The sequence below is a fragment of the Drosophila suzukii genome (assembly GCF_043229965.1).
Source record: "Drosophila suzukii chromosome 2 unlocalized genomic scaffold, CBGP_Dsuzu_IsoJpt1.0 scf_2c, whole genome shotgun sequence".
In the NCBI taxonomy this organism is placed as follows: Eukaryota; Metazoa; Arthropoda; class Insecta; order Diptera; family Drosophilidae; genus Drosophila; species Drosophila suzukii.
Genome location: NW_027255896.1, coordinates 11,810,533 through 11,828,502, shown reverse-complemented (window position 1 = coordinate 11,828,502; position 17,970 = coordinate 11,810,533). Strand labels below are relative to the sequence as shown.

Genomic DNA, 17,970 nt, shown 5'->3' with positions numbered 1-17,970 from the left:
ATGTATCCAAGTGTATTATTTTTTGTATTATTATTGTATGTATTATTTTTATCTGATGGGGTTTCCGTTTTACTGAATTTATTTTTAATAGGATTTCTATCATATTTTATTTCTTTGCAAAAATCGCATTGATTTATAACCATTTGCACCAACTCTAACAATTTTGGAAAGTAAATCTTGTTTTTCAATTGGTTATATGTTTCCTGAATTCCTGAGTGCATACTTTCTCTTACATGATAAAACGAAATTTGTCTTACTGCTTCTGTTTCATGTTCAATATCTTGAGCTCTGAGTGTGCATTTTATGAATTCTAATTGTTTGTTGTCTGAAAACATTTCTATTAGTTTTTCTTGTACTATGTTATACTCTTGATACGATAATTCTGAATAGATTCCGACTTTTCCTTTGTGTATATATTTCCTGAAAATATCTCCCATTATTGGAAATCATGTTTTGCTATAAATATTATTGATTTTCCATGTATTGTTTTATACTCGTCTGTTTTACTGTCTGTAATAATTATTTGTGTTTTATATTTGTTAACTATTTCCTCTTTTATATAAAAATGATTGTGTAAATTTTCTTCGGCTGAGTGTACTGTTGATGTTGAGAGATTATCTTCAATGATTGCTATCATGTTTATGTCTGAAAAATTATCTTCGTATTCATTGTCTCTTTCGTTTTCGGTTTTGTTCGTGAGGTCGCTGTCTTCCAGTCTGCTAAGAAAATCTGCCACTTTGTTCTCTTTTCCTTTCAATTAATCTATCTCAAATTGATATTCTCCTAATTTTAATAACCATCTCTGGTGTCTGGGTGAAATATCTTTACCTTTATGTTTTGAGTGTAAGAATTTTATTGGCTGGTGGTCAGTTAATATTTTGAATCTATTCCCGTAAAGGTATGGTCTGAAATAATTGACGCTCCATAGTATTGCTAGGAATTCTTTGTCTGTTGCTGAGTAATTTTTTTCATGATTGTTTAGCGTTCTTGATGCAAAGCAGATTGGATGACCGTCTTGAGATAGGACAGATACAATTGCATAATTTGATGCATCTGTAGTTAATGTAAATTTTTTTTCAAAATTGGGATATCTTAAAATTGGGTGAGAACTGATTAAATGTTTTAATTTTTCAAATGCTTCGACATAGGTGGGGTCTTTTAGATTTATTTTAACATTTTTTTTCAAATACTTGGTTATTGGCTGTGCTACTTTAGCATAATCTTTTATAAATTTTCTGTAATAACCTGTTATACCTAAGAAGCTTTTTATTTGCTTCTCTGTTCGTGGTAACAGTAATTTTTCTATGATTGCGATCTTATTTGGATTTGGCTTAATGCCCTCTTTGTCAATCTGTATTTTTAAATTTTTCTTTTCTAATATTTGGAATATTTCGTTAATAGCTTGAATATGTTCTTTTAATGAGGTGCTGAAAATAAGTATATCGTCTAGATACACGACGCATTTTTTATTAATGTGATCCCTAAGTATTTCATTCATAAGTCTTTGGAATGTGGCAGGGGCATTTTTCAACCCAAATGGCATTCTTATAAACTCATATAGTCCATGTGGCGTTACGAATGCCGTTTTTTTTCTGTCTGATTCTCGGACTAAGATCTGATGGTAGCCTTTGGCTAAATCTATTGTAGTGAAGTATTGAGCTCTTCCTAGTTTATCCAAAATAGAATTAATGTTCGGAATCGGAAATTTGTCGTCTATGGTTATTTCATTTAACTTCCTGTAGTCTATTACTATCCTAAACTTTTTCTTTCCTGAGTTGTCGATCTTCTTCGGGATAACTATAAGTGGGCTAGAGTATCTTGAATTACTCTTTCTAATTATACCCTGTTCTTCCATTTCTTTTATTTGTTTCCTAACTTCTTCCTCGTGTTGTGGTGGGTATCTATAAAGTTTTGAGTTTAACTGTTCCTCTGTATTGGTCCGTATTTCGTGTTCAATTTCTGTCGTACTAGTTAGTTGGTCTCCCTCCTTAAAAAAAAGTTTGCTAAATCGTTGTACAATGACTTTAATTTCTCTGACTTCTTCTTCATTTAAGTGGTCGAGTTTCAAATTCTCTAAGTTTTTACTGCTACTTTCTAATACAGAAACTTCTTCGTATTGATATGGATTGTTTATAATTACGTTTTCTTTTTGATTTAAAATTAAAACCTTCCTCTCAATGTTTATAAATGCATTCAAAAAATTTAGGAGGTCTATCCCTATGATAAAATTGTATTTTCTTCCCTTAAGCGGGGCTAATCTCCATCGTACTCTTGCGTTATTTGGTAAGTTAAATTCTTTTGGGGCTGTGGTATGAATTTCGTGAGCTATTACGTCTTTGCTGTTAATTGTAGTGTATGGTATGGGCGTATTTAGTCTCATTTTTCTGTAACCGTTAATCTGGTCGCTAACTAAACTCAAGGTGGCTCCTGTGTCTATTAAGGCCACGTATTTCTGTTTGTCTATGTTAAGTTCTATTACTGGTAACCCATCCGAGGCGGCTTCGTAAAAAAAACCGTATTATTGAATTCTGCCTGTGGATAGTTTTCCATTTGATTATTTTCGTGTTTACTTTTCGAGTTATGGTCACTGTTGTAGTTGTCATATTCGTATCTGCTTTGGTTGGTATTGTTTTGGTGTTGGTTGGCTTCTATGTTATCTACCTCCATAGGTACCACATTCGCTGGCCTATTTTGCCTAGACTGATGTGATCCTGCTTGTTGATTCCACTGATTATTTTGATATCGTCTACTTTGTCCGGAGTTATTGCCTCTAAAATTCTGAGGGGTATTGTTCTGTCTAACTTGTCCTGAATTGTTGCTCTGATAATTTTGCTGTGCATTTTGCATTGTATTGTTTTGCTGACTATATTGTTGATTGGTATTCTGGTTGTTGTTCCTGTAATTGTTTTGATTAGGTCTACCTTTCCTATACTGATACCTAATGCAACTATTCTCATATCTGCGTTGCATCATTATCTTTAATATAGTGCTTAAATCTCTGACTTCGTAGATCTTGTCTAGTAAAGTGCCTTGTGTCATTTCTTTGGCTGTGTTAACTAATAAACTTTCGACATTACTTAAATCTATAAAATTATCATTCATATGATACACAATTAATTCATCATTTTTATGTTTTATATTTTGAATTTCTACTGCAAGCTCGCTCACCGAATTCACTCTCAGGTCACATATCCTCTTGTAGATTTGGTTCGGCTCCGTGTCTGGTCTGTACCTTAACTTCAAGGTGGCTTTTATCAGGTCCCAGTTGTCCGGCTCCGGGATATTTATTACTGCATCCTTTGCTTGACCCTGAATTGTCCTGTAGAATATTGTCCTTGTGGCTTCTCTCTTGAGTTGTGGGTCCTCTACCGTCTGTAACAGGTACTCCACGCTACTGAAGAAGGAGTTGATGGAGATTTCCCCGGTTCCCGTAAAGGTTGCCAAACGATTGATGTTTTTGAACAACCGCTCTTGTTGGGCTGGGTTGTTTCCATTTCCTTGGAGCTGTACATACGCTTGTTGCAGTTGCTCCAGCTGTCTTTCCCTTATGGCCAATTGTTCCAAAAGATCCGCTTGGGGCATCTGGCCGTTATCGTGAGCCATCCTGCTATTGTCGTATGAAGCGATCCTTCGCTGCCTTCTTCTATCCAGGTTGAGTTGATTTCCTTCTTAGCGCTGTCTAAGTCGATTTTAGTTCGATCTTTACAGGCATTAATCCACTGATTTTTAGTTGGGTTTAATGCTGTTGCGCTGCTTGGTCTGGTTTTGCTTTGATCAATGCACTTTTCTATGCACTGCACCACGTTCACTTAGCGGACTGATTTTTAGTTCGCTTCTGTTCGCTGACTTTTTGTATTTTTTATTTATCACAAAAAATTTTTGTTATATTTTTTTTTTCTTCGCGTTAAGTTCGATTTGAATAATCACTGGACCCTCTTTAATTAAAAAGGATCCTACCGGCTGCGCCAATTTTGTTTAAGGAGTCGCGAAGTTTTAAAAAAATAAATTATTTGTAAGTAAAACACGTCAAGCGGGTTTGGTGGGCAAAAATCAACTGAATATTCTTTATTGATAATGTTTGAAAGAAAACTTAATTTAGGTTTACAGAAGTGCTTATTAGGTTTTCTTACGAATTATTCTGGTCGACATGTGTAAGATCGTTGGCCCCTAGTTAGCCTGAATTTAATAACGATCGATGAACTATGCATTTCCTGTTTACTGTGTTATATTGCTTATTTGGATTTTATATTTTCTTAGAACTTATTTTGGTTGGCATGTGCCAGATCGTTAACCTGTGCATTTCCTGTTTGCTGTATTACTTTAATATATTGCATTTAGCATTTAATGAGTTAAGCAATTCTTGTACTTTATTATTAAGAGGTGGTAAAGAAGAAATTGGGTTTTGGACATATGTGGGAAGTGAAGTGGGGTTATACGTAACTCGCGCGCTGCAGCGTCCCGTGCGCGCTCGGGTCCTCGATTTTCCCCAATCGAACTCCAGGTAGCATGATCAGCAGTGTTTCGCGACTGCTCTCGTCGTCGCTCCTCGGAATCCGACCTGACCATTGCGCGCGACCTGACCATTTTCCCCGATCGTTCTCCAGGTAGCATGGTCAGCAGTATTTTGCACCTGCTGTCGTCGTCGCTCTACGGAATTCGACCTGGCGCTTGCGTGCGCTTCAGCGTCCCGTGTGCGCTCGAGTCCTCGATTTTCCTCGTTCGCTCTCCAGGTAGCGCGATTGTCAGTGTACCTCAATCGTTAGCTGGCTCGAATTCTTTCGCTTCTCGTTCTCTGAGAGCGAGCAGCGGAATTTCGCGAGCGAGCTTCTTCTGCTACCTCCAAATTACTTGTACAGGCCAAGGCAATGTGGTGCTCTTTACGGGTCCTTATTTGTGACGCATTTTGAGCATATTGGGCTCGGCTTCGTCTAAGCGCAGCTTGGCGGCGGTGCTCTTGAGATAAAGATGATATGCGCGACATTCTCTTTATTTTGCTGTTAAAAAATAACTGTATAAAAGTTAAGGGGTTATAATTTGTCAGAGATTTTCAAAATCTCTTTGGTCGGGATTCTGGTAAATATTTATTGATGTTCCACCTGAATTTCACCAGAAGAGACTTATGTGATACGAATTTACGAATCCTGTTTTACTTTATAGAAATACTTACCAAAGGAAAAAAATATAATAATACTTTATTATTTTGTTACACACTTTTTTCACTTTTCACCTTATACCTTTTGGTGGATTTTTAATAACTTTTCACCGTTTACTTTTTTATGGGCTTATATTCACATTTCACCTTGTACTTTTTGGTGGATTTTCATTCACTTTTCACCTTATACTTTCGGTGTGTTTATATTAATTGAATATAAAAGATACACACAACAATGTATACGTTGTCACTCGGCAACTGGTTTTCACAGACTAATCCGGGGATTAGGATTACGAGTCAATATATAGGTTTGAATCATACCTGAATCATAACCTTCATATAACCCTTTCGATGGCGGACAATGCCTGATTTTAGGGACAATTCGTAGGTAAATTAGGTAAGCCCAGTTGATTACCTAATTTAAGGATTGCGTAATAACTGCATTATTACCTGTAATCTAAATAGCTTCGTGGCAACATTGTTAAGGTTATTTCTGTAATCTAAAATAGGAAAAACGGGTATACCTAGGTATCCTACCTTATAATTTGGACACCTGTATCCATGTTATTCGTGTCCTAACACCACCCCATTCAGCAAAATATTATAGTCGTCAGTTTTTTGTGTAAAATTAATTTCGTAATTCTGAAAAGTTAAAATATTCTATACCCAGAGTAAAGGAAAATACGACCAAAATCAACAAAGCAACATATTTTTTTTAAATAATTATTTCATTATTTCGCTGACCGTTTCTTTGACAGCTATATGTTAGAGTCGTCCGATTTTTATTAAATTTAAATACGAAATTCTTAAAAATACAAAAAATGTTATTCCCAATAGCATAAGATAATAATATGCCAGGAAACACTGAAGCTATAATTTGTTTCATTTTATTTTTAAATTTTAAATTCGAAATTCAGAACTAATTAAAAAATGTTATTTCCAAGCGAAGGAGGTTATATGCTAAAAATAAAAAACACCTTAGATATAATAAAAACAATTTTTTCCGATTATTCCTATGGGAGCTATAAGATATAGTTGTCCGATCAGGCTGCTTCCGACTTATATACTTTCTGCATAAGTAAGAAGACTTTTGGAAAAGTTTCAGATGGACATGGCTAAAAAAATCAATTACAAAAAAATAATATACAAATTATAAATGCAAGGGTATAATAAATATTTCATTATTTCGCTGACCGTTTCTTTGACAGCTATATGTTAGAGTCGTCCGATTTGTATTAAATATAATTCGAAATTCTTAAAAATACACAAAATGTTATTTCCAATAGTATAAGATAATATATCAAATAACACCGAAGCTATAATTTGTTTCATATTATTTTCCCACCAATTTTCTGATCGTTCCTATAGCAGCTATATGATGTAGTCGTCCGATTTTAATAAAACTTAATTCGAAATTCAAAACTAATTAAAAAAATGTCATTTCCAAGCTTAAGAGGTTTTATGCTAAAAAAAAACACCGAAGCTATAATTTGTTTCATATTATGCCCTATGGCAGCTATATGATATAGTCGTCCGATTTTGATAAAATTAAATTTAAAAAAATTCAGAGTTAATTAAAAATTTTATTTCCAATTTTACGATCGTTCCTTTGGCAGTTATATGATATAGTCGTCCGATTTTGATAAAATTAAATTCGAAATTCAGAATGAATTAAGATTTAAATCATCAAAGCCGAAGAACAATAAACCAAACAAAAAAACAAACTTAACCGCAATTTTATCCGCGGGACACTTGTTAATCCCACGGGGAATCCTCTCCAGTGACCGCGTCGAATAGGTCGCGTATTATCGTTAAGTCTGGGTTCCACTCAAGAGAGCTCTTTTAGGTAGGGACCGAAAGAAAGAAAACAGACGGATAGACGGATAGAATGTCTACAGAAATCCCTGTGTGGGACTGTTGCACCCGGCGGGCGGGTTGATGGGTTTCCTTACAGAAAGCTAAAGAAGTTATGTTAATAATCTAAGTGAATAAATTGTAATAGTATGAATATGGAGTAGAACTATCTTTCAGAGGGGAGGGAACATGTAGACAGTCCCAAGGTATCCTACGGTGACCGGTCGAAGGGGCAGTCGGAGACATCTACGGCTGCTACGGTTGGGTGGGAGCGCAGAGGCTTTGGGTTTGCCCCCAAAAGCCCACAATATATCCGATGGTGTCCTGTGACCTAGAAGGGAACAAGTGGGGGAGTTAGTTTTGTGATAATCACATGTTTTGTTAGTCTTATAGTTACTCACATTTCGTCGACTTTTTGGCCCAGCAGTAAGACAGCTGTTGCAGCGTGAAGTGTTGTAAAGTACAAACATATGTTTCTTTATTGTTGCGTGTGTGTGGGCAGGGTTAGAGTACCCACACCCCAAGTGCTCAAGAGCTAGCCGGCGCTGCCCACTCGCGGACACACGTAGTCCTATTTTGGGACGTAACACTTTTAAAACGAGAAAGGAAGTTAACTTCGGCAAGCCGAAGTTTGAATACCCTTGCAGTTATAGGAAAAAAATCAATGTTAGTAACACTATGTTACATCTTAAGGACTGTTGCTAGCTTCAGTGATATTAAAACAATTTCACGTACTCAGCCCCCACACCACGTCAAGGTCACAATCCACGAGGGGGAAAATATTATCATTTATATATATATATACAATTTTGAAAACTACGCTGATAGATAGAAATAAATAAAATAATAATACCATAAAAATACATATATACAATATGCTATATACAATTTATTATTTTTTCTAACCTATTACAATTTTTACAATTTATATATTTAATTACGTTACCTACTACAAGCTATACTTAAAAAAAATTCCATTGTGGTGGCTATATGGTGTCTCATAAGTAATGGCAAGAGCTTGTGGAATTCGAGAATCTGAAAATATCCAATCAATTTGTGTTATTTGTTTTGTTGTGGGAGAATGATTGATTGAAAAGAGGTTATAGGCATGCAAGTGTTCCTCCAGAATATCAGTCCCTGTGGATCTGCAAATATTAAAATCTCCTAATATTACTACTTTAGTACTATCCATCTTACGCACTTTTTCCACATCAGCTTTAATTTCATTTCGAAATCTTGCAATAGGAAATCCGGGACTCCTATAAAGAATTATAAATTACGTGTCAAGATATTTAAATGCAATCGATTGATACGTTGCCCTTGTGTTTGTGGACTTCTTTGTCTCAAACAGAAATAATGCATTTTGCGAAATGTTTTGTTTAGCATAAATAAGTATTCCGTTCTTCCCAATACCATTCAAACGATTGCAATCTATTCTTCTTATAATGTCGAAATCCCTTAAAGTGTACTCCTCTTGTGGAAGAGTCCAGGTTTCAACAAAACATAAAAAGTTGGCAGAACAAATAATATTGTCGTTGGCAACATCTTCGCGATGAGCGCGAAGAGATTCCACGTTGTGGTAATATAAAGAGATATCCTCATTTTCATTGACCAAAAATTCATAATGCGTAGTCAAAGCCTTTTCCCCTCTTAAACGTTCAAGTTCTACTTGGACATTTGTAGCTCCAAATCTAGTTGGAGGGACAAAGTCTCCTAAAAGGAAAAGGCCCAATGCGCTAGTTGCTCTGCTGCAACCTACGTACAACGAAGCTCGCTTAATGCCTCTTTTGAGATGAACTGCGACTTTGCTGTAGGTTGCTCCTTGGCTCTTATGGATGGTAATAGCCTCAGCAGGAACAACTGGAAATTGTTTTCGATCAATAGAAGAATGTCCCGAATTTCCGCATTGGAATACTCGGGCTGTTTTATAAATTGGAGTCCAGTCTGGGTGATCATTTCCTCGAACTTTTGGCCTAGCTATAGTACCGACAGTGGCATCTGTAAACTTAATCCACAGTCCAGTAACTAATAATGAGCCGTTAACCATACAGTTGTCAATTCGCATTAATTGACCAGTTGCCCCATTTACAAGTCCATCATTTGTGTCAATATTGACGGTAACCATATATTTTGCAGTTGTCTTCAGGTGTAAAATATATGGTAGACCCTGAGTTTCAGAGATCTTCATGTTTTGGGCATGCCTAAGAGTTGATTCTCGACTTCTTTCAGACATATTAGCTGACTTAACTGTATCTACTGCAGTCTACACAAATTCTTCAGTTCTAATTTGGGCAAGTTTTAGGGAGTTGTAATGGTTTACGTCAGCATTAGAATAGAATAAGTGAATTGCATCGTCAGGAACATCGGTTACTGGAAGAACTCTTGTCCTGAAAAGCTCAATATCTGCATTTGTCATGTTGGCTTCAGACATATTATTCAAAGCCAAAGCAAAAGCGTGGTCGTCACGTTGCCGCATTATTTCCGTTAGCGCGAAAAACTTAAAGTTATTCCAAAGGTTAGCTCCTGCCAGAATATTATAGGGATTAGATGTATTTTCTGCGAATATCCAACGATCTCCAACTGGGCTAAGCTGCTTCAGATCTCCAAACACTATTATAGACTTGCCCCCAAAACTTACATCTTGACTTCTAAAAATTTTACAAAGTCAAGTCAAAGTCAAAGCATTTTTGATACGACCATCGAGATCTCATCTATAATAATTAATTGGATATCAATCAACTTGCAATGCATTGTCCCCCAATCCCAAAAGCTGCTTTTCCAGTAGGAGCACAAAGTAAAACCTTTGCGGAATCTGTTGCCCCAGGAAGTTTATTTGCTCGCCAAGTTATAGACTGAAATATTGTAGAAATCAATCTGCTTTTTCCCCACTCCGGCCCCTCCACCAACATATTCATAAAATGTTTTTTGTCTGCAACATTATACATTACGTAGGCGTAATACTGGCGTTGCTTAAAGTTGAGAGACCGGGTAAGCGAGCAAAAATTATCGTCAGATACTATCGGAGGAAGTCTTATAAGAGGAAGTTCGCCATTTGAATCATTTTCATCTGGAGTACATTTACGTTTTGGCCGACGTCGGGGACTGCCAAAGCTCTGAACTCTTCATCAAGGTATTGAGAGGCTGGCCCTTCGGGAAGGGGGCCGTTTTCTTCTCTATCCACATTTTGCAGATCTTGAAGAACTCTTTCTAACTCCATGTCGTCAAACACATCATACTACTCTTTATTGCGTTTAATAATTTCAAAATTATTTCTAAATGTGCTTTCATTGTCGTTTGCAATGAGTTCCGTCTCTTCACTTCTCCATGGGAAAAAGAGCATAACGTGCTCTCTAAAATAATCTGATGGAGAAGAGCCTAAACTGAAGCGAACCCACCTAAGAATTAGGGCATGATTACGTCTTTTTACCCAACCAGTCCCATCCAGCATTTGGTAACTTTGTGCAGCAACGTTATTTTCTTCATCTGCATCAAAGTCGATTGGTTCGTCATATTCTTCGTTTGACTGTTCTGACCGTGCATTTAGCTTGGAGAATTTGAACTAAGCCGCAAATTCCGCAAGTCATAACGATTCTAGCTGTTTATGTCTTTGCACGTATCGATCAAGTAATTTCGCTCAAAAATATCTGTTGAGTTTGCGGGAAGCTGTTCTAATTCTCTGTTAGATCGGACTGTCCGGACCCTTTTATCTGGATGGCAAGTGTTAATAAAAACATTCCCTTCACTAGCCTCAGACAAGTACAAACCTAAAATGTTGTATGCAGCTTCTTGGGCAGATATTTCTGTAACGTTAATAAACTTGCTCCCTAAATGCTGAAATTTTCTTTTGACGGAAACACTTCCATGGCTTATTTCTGTCATTGCTTCTCGAAGCAGTTGCGACACGCCACGGTTGGATTTATTTATGTAGTAAATTATATAACTACAACAGGCGTAAGCAAAATTATTAAGCATGGCCGATTCTTCTTCGGAAACTGACTTTAGGAGCTCTTTAACTTTTTTAAATATTTCTTTATATTCTTCAACGTTGGATTCGTTTTCTTCAAATGGATACAAAACCAGAGTTTCAGGCATTGGTGGGTATGGCATATTAAAACGGCAGAATTGTTGTCCTCGCAGTTCCCTTAAACATGAAGCGCTGTGCTTATGGCGCTGGTAGTAATGAAACGATCAATAAAGCGGGTGACCTCTTCGGCGTTATCGGGTCCTTCTAGCTTTGGGGCACCAGAAAACCAATACATGCCATGAGAGTGCGGCGATCCTCTGTGCTGGAACTCGATCCTCCATTAATAATGGACTAGTCTTAACCCACCAAATATCTCGAAGCTTTTAAATAATTTCACTAATTGCCGGAACCTGTAGTCGAAGTACAGGGAGCACGTTACTGGGTCCGATCGAATTAATCTAGCTTTTTCTGCTGCCTCTTCCTCAGTAATGTCTCTGCTATCCAATAAAAGAGATAGAATAACTAAGAGTTCGTTCCATTTAGATTCAGCAGCAGAGAGAGCATTTCATAAAATTTGTACATACATACATACAAAGTCCTTTGGGCACTACTGCGCAACGAAGGTCGTAAAAGCGAATTTGCGATCTTGCTTTTTTTGCATAGGTCGAATTCCCCTTAAATATTTCGCCGCAAGAAATAGTTGGGAAGGAAAGTTCTTCTGCGTCGTCGTCAAGGGTTAAATTTGTTGGAATGCGGCCTTCTCCGGGAGCCATAGCAATACGCTGAAGTCCAATATCATCGTTTTCTAATAGGGTTTCATGACCTCCGGGATTTAAATCACCTTCTTGCGCGTCATTTGATTGAGAATGAGAATGTTGACGAAGAAGCTCTTCTACGACTTCTCGGTCAGATTCATCTGCGATGAAAGGTATCTCTTCTTCGGCTCCCATTTGATTGAGCCAATCACCGTCAAAGGAAATGTTGTGCTTTCTGTAGAGCTCAGTGTTAACCAAGTATCGCACAGCTTGAATAACCCGAGCGGGTCGAATAGTTTCCGTCATGAAATTATGGGAATATTCTAACCTTCTTTTTAAATGAACCTGGATTACATGGGTCGAATCAAAGGTGCGTGGGAGTACGCTTACAGTATCAGGTACTGAAATTGGAACATTGACTACAGCGCTTCTTATTCCGCATTGCCTTTCATATCCAAGGGATATAATGCGCATGAAGGGAATTCGAGGAGAAATAAGGCGCTCCTCAAGACATGTCAAGTTTTTAAGGCATTCAGGTATCTCTGGAAAGTCGAAGCCATTAGAGAGACAAAGGGATGGTATCCTACCTTTGGAAACGCCTTGACGACATGTACTGCAAAATTGATATTTGCCGGACGGACTCGGAAACTTTCTGCTTAAATAAAAGGCATTGTCTAGACTAAAATTGGGGTATTTAGAAGAAATAGTACGTATGTTCAAACCACTTACCTGAGATGGAAACCACGTTCCTCCGCAGCACGTACAAAACTTAGTTGGTCCGTCCTTAATGTTACGAAGATATTGTTCCCTTGCAGTAGCTCGACTCCTCCGTCGCTGGCGTTCCCGTTGATCCTCTCGTTCATCCTCTGAAAGTTGTGCTCTTGCAGGAATATTGCGCTGTGACTGTCTGGAAGATTCCGCCTGTCGATTTTGTGAACTATGTGAGAAGTCGCTCGTCAGCCATTTCCTGAATTTGTTGTTCCCGAAATCTTTGCTGAAGTCTTGTGTTCCGATGATGCACTGTGTTGGTCCTTTGCTCCTGTGTCCTAGTGATAGGGTTGTTCCTGGTGATCCTATGAGCTGCTGCGTCCCGTAAACGCTCGAGTCCTCTATTTTCCTCGATCGATCTCCAGGTAGCATGATCAGCAGTGTTTCGCGACTGCTCTCGTCGTCGGTCCTCGGATTCCGACCTGACTATTGCGTGCGCTACAGCGTCCCGTGCGCGCTCTGGTTCTCGATTTTCCTCGATCGATCTCCACGTAACATGGTCAGCAGTATTTTGCACCTGCTGTCGTCGTTGCTCTTCGGAATTCGACCTGGCGCTTGCGTGCGCTGCAGCGTCCCGTGTGCGCTCGCGTCCTCGATTTTCCTCGATCGATCTCCAGGTAGCATGGTCAGCAGTGTTTCGCGACTGCTCTCGCCGTCGCTCCTCGGAATCCGACCTGACCATTGCGCGCGCTACAGCGTCCCGTGCGCGCTCGGGTCCTCGATTTTCCCCAATCTATCTCCAGGTAGCATGATCAGCAGTGTTTCGCGACTGCTCTCGTCGTCGCTCCTCAGAATCCGACCTGACCATTGCGCGCGCTGCAGCGTCCCGTGCGCGCTCGGGTCCTCGTCGTCGCTCCTCGGAATCCGACCTGACTATTGCGTGCGCTACAGCGTCCCGTGCGCGCTCTGGTTCTCGATTTTCCTCGATCGATCTCCACGTAACATGGTCAGCAGTATTTTGCACCTGCTGGACCTGGCGCTTGCGTGCGCTTCAGCGTCCCGTGTGCGCTCGAGTCCTCGATTTTCCTCGTTCGCTCTCCAGGTAGCGCGATTGTCAGTGTTCCTCAATCGTTCGCTGGCTCGAATTCTTTCGCTTCTCGTTCTCTGAGAGCGAGCAGCGGAATTTCGCGAGCGAGCTTCTTCTGCTACCCCCAAATTACTTGTACGGGCCAAGGCAATGTGGTGCGCATTACGGGTCCTTATTTGTGACGCATTTTGAGCATATTGGGCTCGGCTTCGTCTAAGCGCAGCTTGGCGGCGGTGCTCTTGAGATAAAGATGATATGCGCGACATTCTCTTTATTTTGCTGTTAAAAAATAACTGTATAAAAGTTAAGGGGTTATAATTTGTCAGAGATTTTCAAAATCTCTTTGGTCGGGATTCTGGTAAATATTTATTGATGTTCCACCTGAGAAGAGACTTATGTGATACGAATTTACGAATCCTGTTTTACTTTATAGAAATACTTACCAAAGGAAAAAAATATAATAATACTTTATTAATTTGTTACACACTTTTTTCACTTTTCACCTTATACCTTTTGGTGGATTTTTAATAACTTTTCACCGTTTACTTTTTTATGGGCTTATATTCACATTTCACCTTGTACTTTTTGGTGGATTTTCATTCACTTTTCACCTTATACTTTCGGTGTGTTTATATTAATTGAATATAAAAGATACACACAACAATGTATACGTTGTCAGTCGGCAACTGGTTTTCACAGACTAATCCGGGGATTAGGATTACGAGTCAATATATAGGTTTGAATCATACCTGAATCATAACCTTCATATAACCCTTTCGATGGCGGACAATGCCTGATTTTAGGGACAATTCGTAGGTAAATTAGGTAAGCCAAGTTGATTACCTAATTTTCCTTAAATTAGTAATCACTGCATTATTACCTGTTATCTAGCTTCGTGGCAACCTTGTTAAGGTTATATCTGTAATCTAAAATAGGAAAAACGGATATACCTAGGTATCCTACCTTATAATTTGGACACCTGTATCCATGTTATTCGTGTCCTAACACCACCCCATTCAGCAAAATATTATAGTCGTCAGTTTTTTGTGTAAAATTAATTCCGTAATTCTGAAAAGTTAAAATATTCTATACCCAGAGTAAAGGAAAATACGACCAAAATCAACAAAGCAAAATATTTTTTTTAAATAACTATTTCATTATTTCGCAGGCCGTTTCTTTGACAGCTATATGTTAGAGTCGTCCGATTTTTATTAAATTTAAATACGAAATTCTTAAAAATACAAAAAATGTTATTCCCAATAGCATAAGATAATAATATGCCAAGAAACACTGAAGCTATAATTTGTTTCATTTTATTTTTAAATTTTAAATTCGAAATTCAGAACTAATTAAAAAATGTTATTTCCAAGCGTAGGAGGTTATATGGTAAAAATAAAAAACACCTTAGATATAATAAAAACAATTTTTTTCGATTATTCCTATGGGAGCTATAAGATATAGTTGTCCGATCAGGCTGCTTCCGACTTATATACTTTCTGCATAAGAAAGAAGACTTTTGGAAAAGTTTCAGACGGACATGGCTAAAAAAATTAATTACAAAAAAATAATATAAAAATTATAAATGCAAGGGTATAATAAATATTTCATTATTTTGCTGACCGTTTCTTTGACAGCTATATGTTAGAGTCGTCCGATTTGTATTACATATAATTCGAAATTCTTAAAAATACACAAAATGTTATTTCCAATAGTATAAGATAATATATCAAATAACACCGAAGCTATAATTTGTTTCATATTATTTTCCCACCAATTTTCTGATCGTTCCTATAGCAGCTATATGATGTAGTCGTCCGATTTTAATAAAACTTAATTCGAAATTCAAAATTAATTTAAAAAATGTCATTTCCAAGCTTAAGAGGTTTTATGCTAAAAAAAACACCGAAGCTATAATTTGTTTCATATTATGCCCTATGGCAGCTATATGATATAGTCGTCCGATTTTGATAAAATTAAATTTAAAAAAATTCAGAGTTAATTAAAAATTTTATTTCCAATTTTACGATCGTTCCTTTGGCAGTTATATGATATAGTCGTCCGATTTTGATAAAATTAAATTCGAAATTCAGAATGAATTAAGATTTAAATCATCAAAGCCGAAGAACAATAAACCAAACAAAAAAACAAACTTAACCGCAATTGTATCCACGGGACACTTGTTAATCCCACGGGGAATCCTCTCCAGTGACCGCGTCGAATAGGTGTATTATCGTTAAGTCTGGGTTCCACTCAAGAGAGCTCTTTTAGGTAGGGACCGAAAGAAAGAAAACAGACGGATAGACGGATAGAATCGTCTACAGAAATCCCTGTGTGGGACTGTTGCACCCGGCGGGCGGTGGTTGATGGGTTTCCTTACAGAAAGCTAAAGAAGTTCTGTAAATAATCTTAGTGAATAAATTGTAATAGTATGAATATGGAGTAGAACTATCTTTCAGAGGGGAGGGAACATGTAGACAGTCCCAAGGTATCCTACGGTGACCGGTCGAAGGGGCAGTCGGAGACATCTACGGCTGCTACGGTTGGGTGGGAGCGCAGAGGCTTTGGGTTTGCCCCCAAAAGCCCACAATATATCCGATGGTGTCCTGTGACCTAGAAGGGAACAAGTGGGGGAGTTAGTTTTGTGATAATCACATGTTTTGTTAGTCTTATAGTTACTCACATTTCGTCGATTTTTTGGCCCAGCAGTAAGACAGCTGTTGCAGCGTGAAGTGTTGTAAAGTACAAACATATGTTTCTTTATTGTTGCGTGTGTGTGGGCAGGGTTAGAGTACCCACACCCCAAGTGCTCAAGAGCTAGCCGGCGCTGCCCACTCGCGGACACACGTAGTCCTATTTTGGGACGTAACACTTTTAAAACGAGAAAGGAAGTTAACTTCGGCAAGCCGAAGTTTGAATACCCTTGCAGTTATAGGAAAAAATCAATGTTAGTAACACTATGTTACATTTTAAGGACTGTTGCTAGCTTCAGTGATATTAAAACAATTTCATGTACTCAGCCCCCACACCACGTAAAGGTCACAATCCACGAGGGGGAAAATATTATCATTTATATATATATATACAATTTTGAAAACTACGTTGGTAGATAGAAATAAATAAAATAATAATACCATAAAAATACATATATACAATATGCTATATACAATTTATTATTTTTTCTAACCTATTACAATTTTTACAATTTATATATTTAATTATATTACCTACTACAAGCTATACTTAAAAAAAATTCCATTGTGGTGGCTATATGGTGTCTCATAAGTAATGGCAAGAGCTTGTGTAATTTGAGAATCTGAAAATATCCAATCAATTTGTGTTATTTGTTTTGTTGTGGGAGAATGATTGATTGAAAAGAGGTTATAGGCATTCAAGTGTTCCTCCAGAATATCAGTCCCTGTGGATCTGCAAATATTAAAATCTCCTAATATTACTACTTTAGTACTATCCATTCTACGCACTTTTTCCACATCAGCTTTAATTTCATTTCGAAATCTTGCAATAGGAAATCCGGGACTCCTATAAAGAATTATAAATTACGTGTCAAGATATTTAAATGCAATCGATTGATACGTTGCCCTTGTGTTTGTGGACTTCTTTGTCTCAAACAGAAATAATGCATTTTGCGAAATGTTTTGTTTAGCATAAATAAGTATTCCGTTCTTCCCAATACCATTCAAACGATTGCAATCTATTCTTCTTATAATGTCGAAATCCCTTAAAGTGTACTCCTCTTGTGGAAGAGTCCAGGTTTCAACAAAACATAAAAAGTTGGCAGAACAAATAATATTGTCGTTGGCAACATCTTCGCGATGAGCGCGAAGAGATTCCACGTTGTGGTAATATAAAGAGATATCCTCATTTTCATTGACCAAAAATTCATAATGCGTAGTCAAAGCCTTTTCCCCTCTTAAACGTTCAAGTTCTACTTGGACATTTGTAGCTCCAAATCTAGTTGGAGGGACAAAGTCTCCTAAAAGGAAAAGGCCCAATGCGCTAGTTGCTCTGCTGCAACCTACGTACAACGAAGCTCGCTTAATGCCTCTTTTGAGATGAACTGCGACTTTGCTGTAGGTTGCTCCTTGGCTCTTATGGATGGTAATAGCCTCAGCAGGAACAACTGGAAATTGTTTTCGATCAATAGAAGAATGTCCCGAATTTCCGCATTGGAATACTCGGGCTGTTTTATAAATTGGAGTCCAGTCTGGGTGATCATTTCCTCGAACTTTTGGCCTAGCTATAGTACCGACAGTGGCATCTGTAAACTTAATCCACAGTCCAGTAACTAATAATGAGCCGTTAACCATACAGTTGTCAATTCGCATTAATTGACCAGTTGCCCCATTTACAAGTCCATCATTTGTGTATAGTACCGACAGTGGCATCTGTAAACTTAATCCACAGTCCAGTAACTAATAATGAGCCGTTAACC

The 17,970-nt window shown here is 37.8% G+C and overlaps 1 protein-coding gene and 2 long non-coding RNA genes across 3 annotated transcripts in view; all 3 read right to left on the bottom strand.

The window, feature by feature from the left end:
* Window positions 1-17,970, bottom strand: part of RpL5 (ribosomal protein L5) — a 383,867-nt gene that overhangs the window by 321,820 nt on the left and 44,077 nt on the right. The window lies entirely within an intron of this gene.
* On the bottom strand, window positions 6,024-7,731 carry LOC136117459 (uncharacterized). Its single transcript, XR_010655007.2, has 2 exons — window positions 7,408-7,731; window positions 6,024-7,337 (listed from the first exon to the last, which is right to left on the bottom strand). It is a non-coding gene; the product is annotated as an uncharacterized lncRNA (long non-coding RNA).
* On the bottom strand, window positions 15,509-16,407 carry LOC136117461 (uncharacterized). The gene is made up of 2 exons (XR_010655009.2): window positions 16,201-16,407; window positions 15,509-16,130 (listed from the first exon to the last, which is right to left on the bottom strand). It is a non-coding gene; the product is annotated as an uncharacterized lncRNA (long non-coding RNA).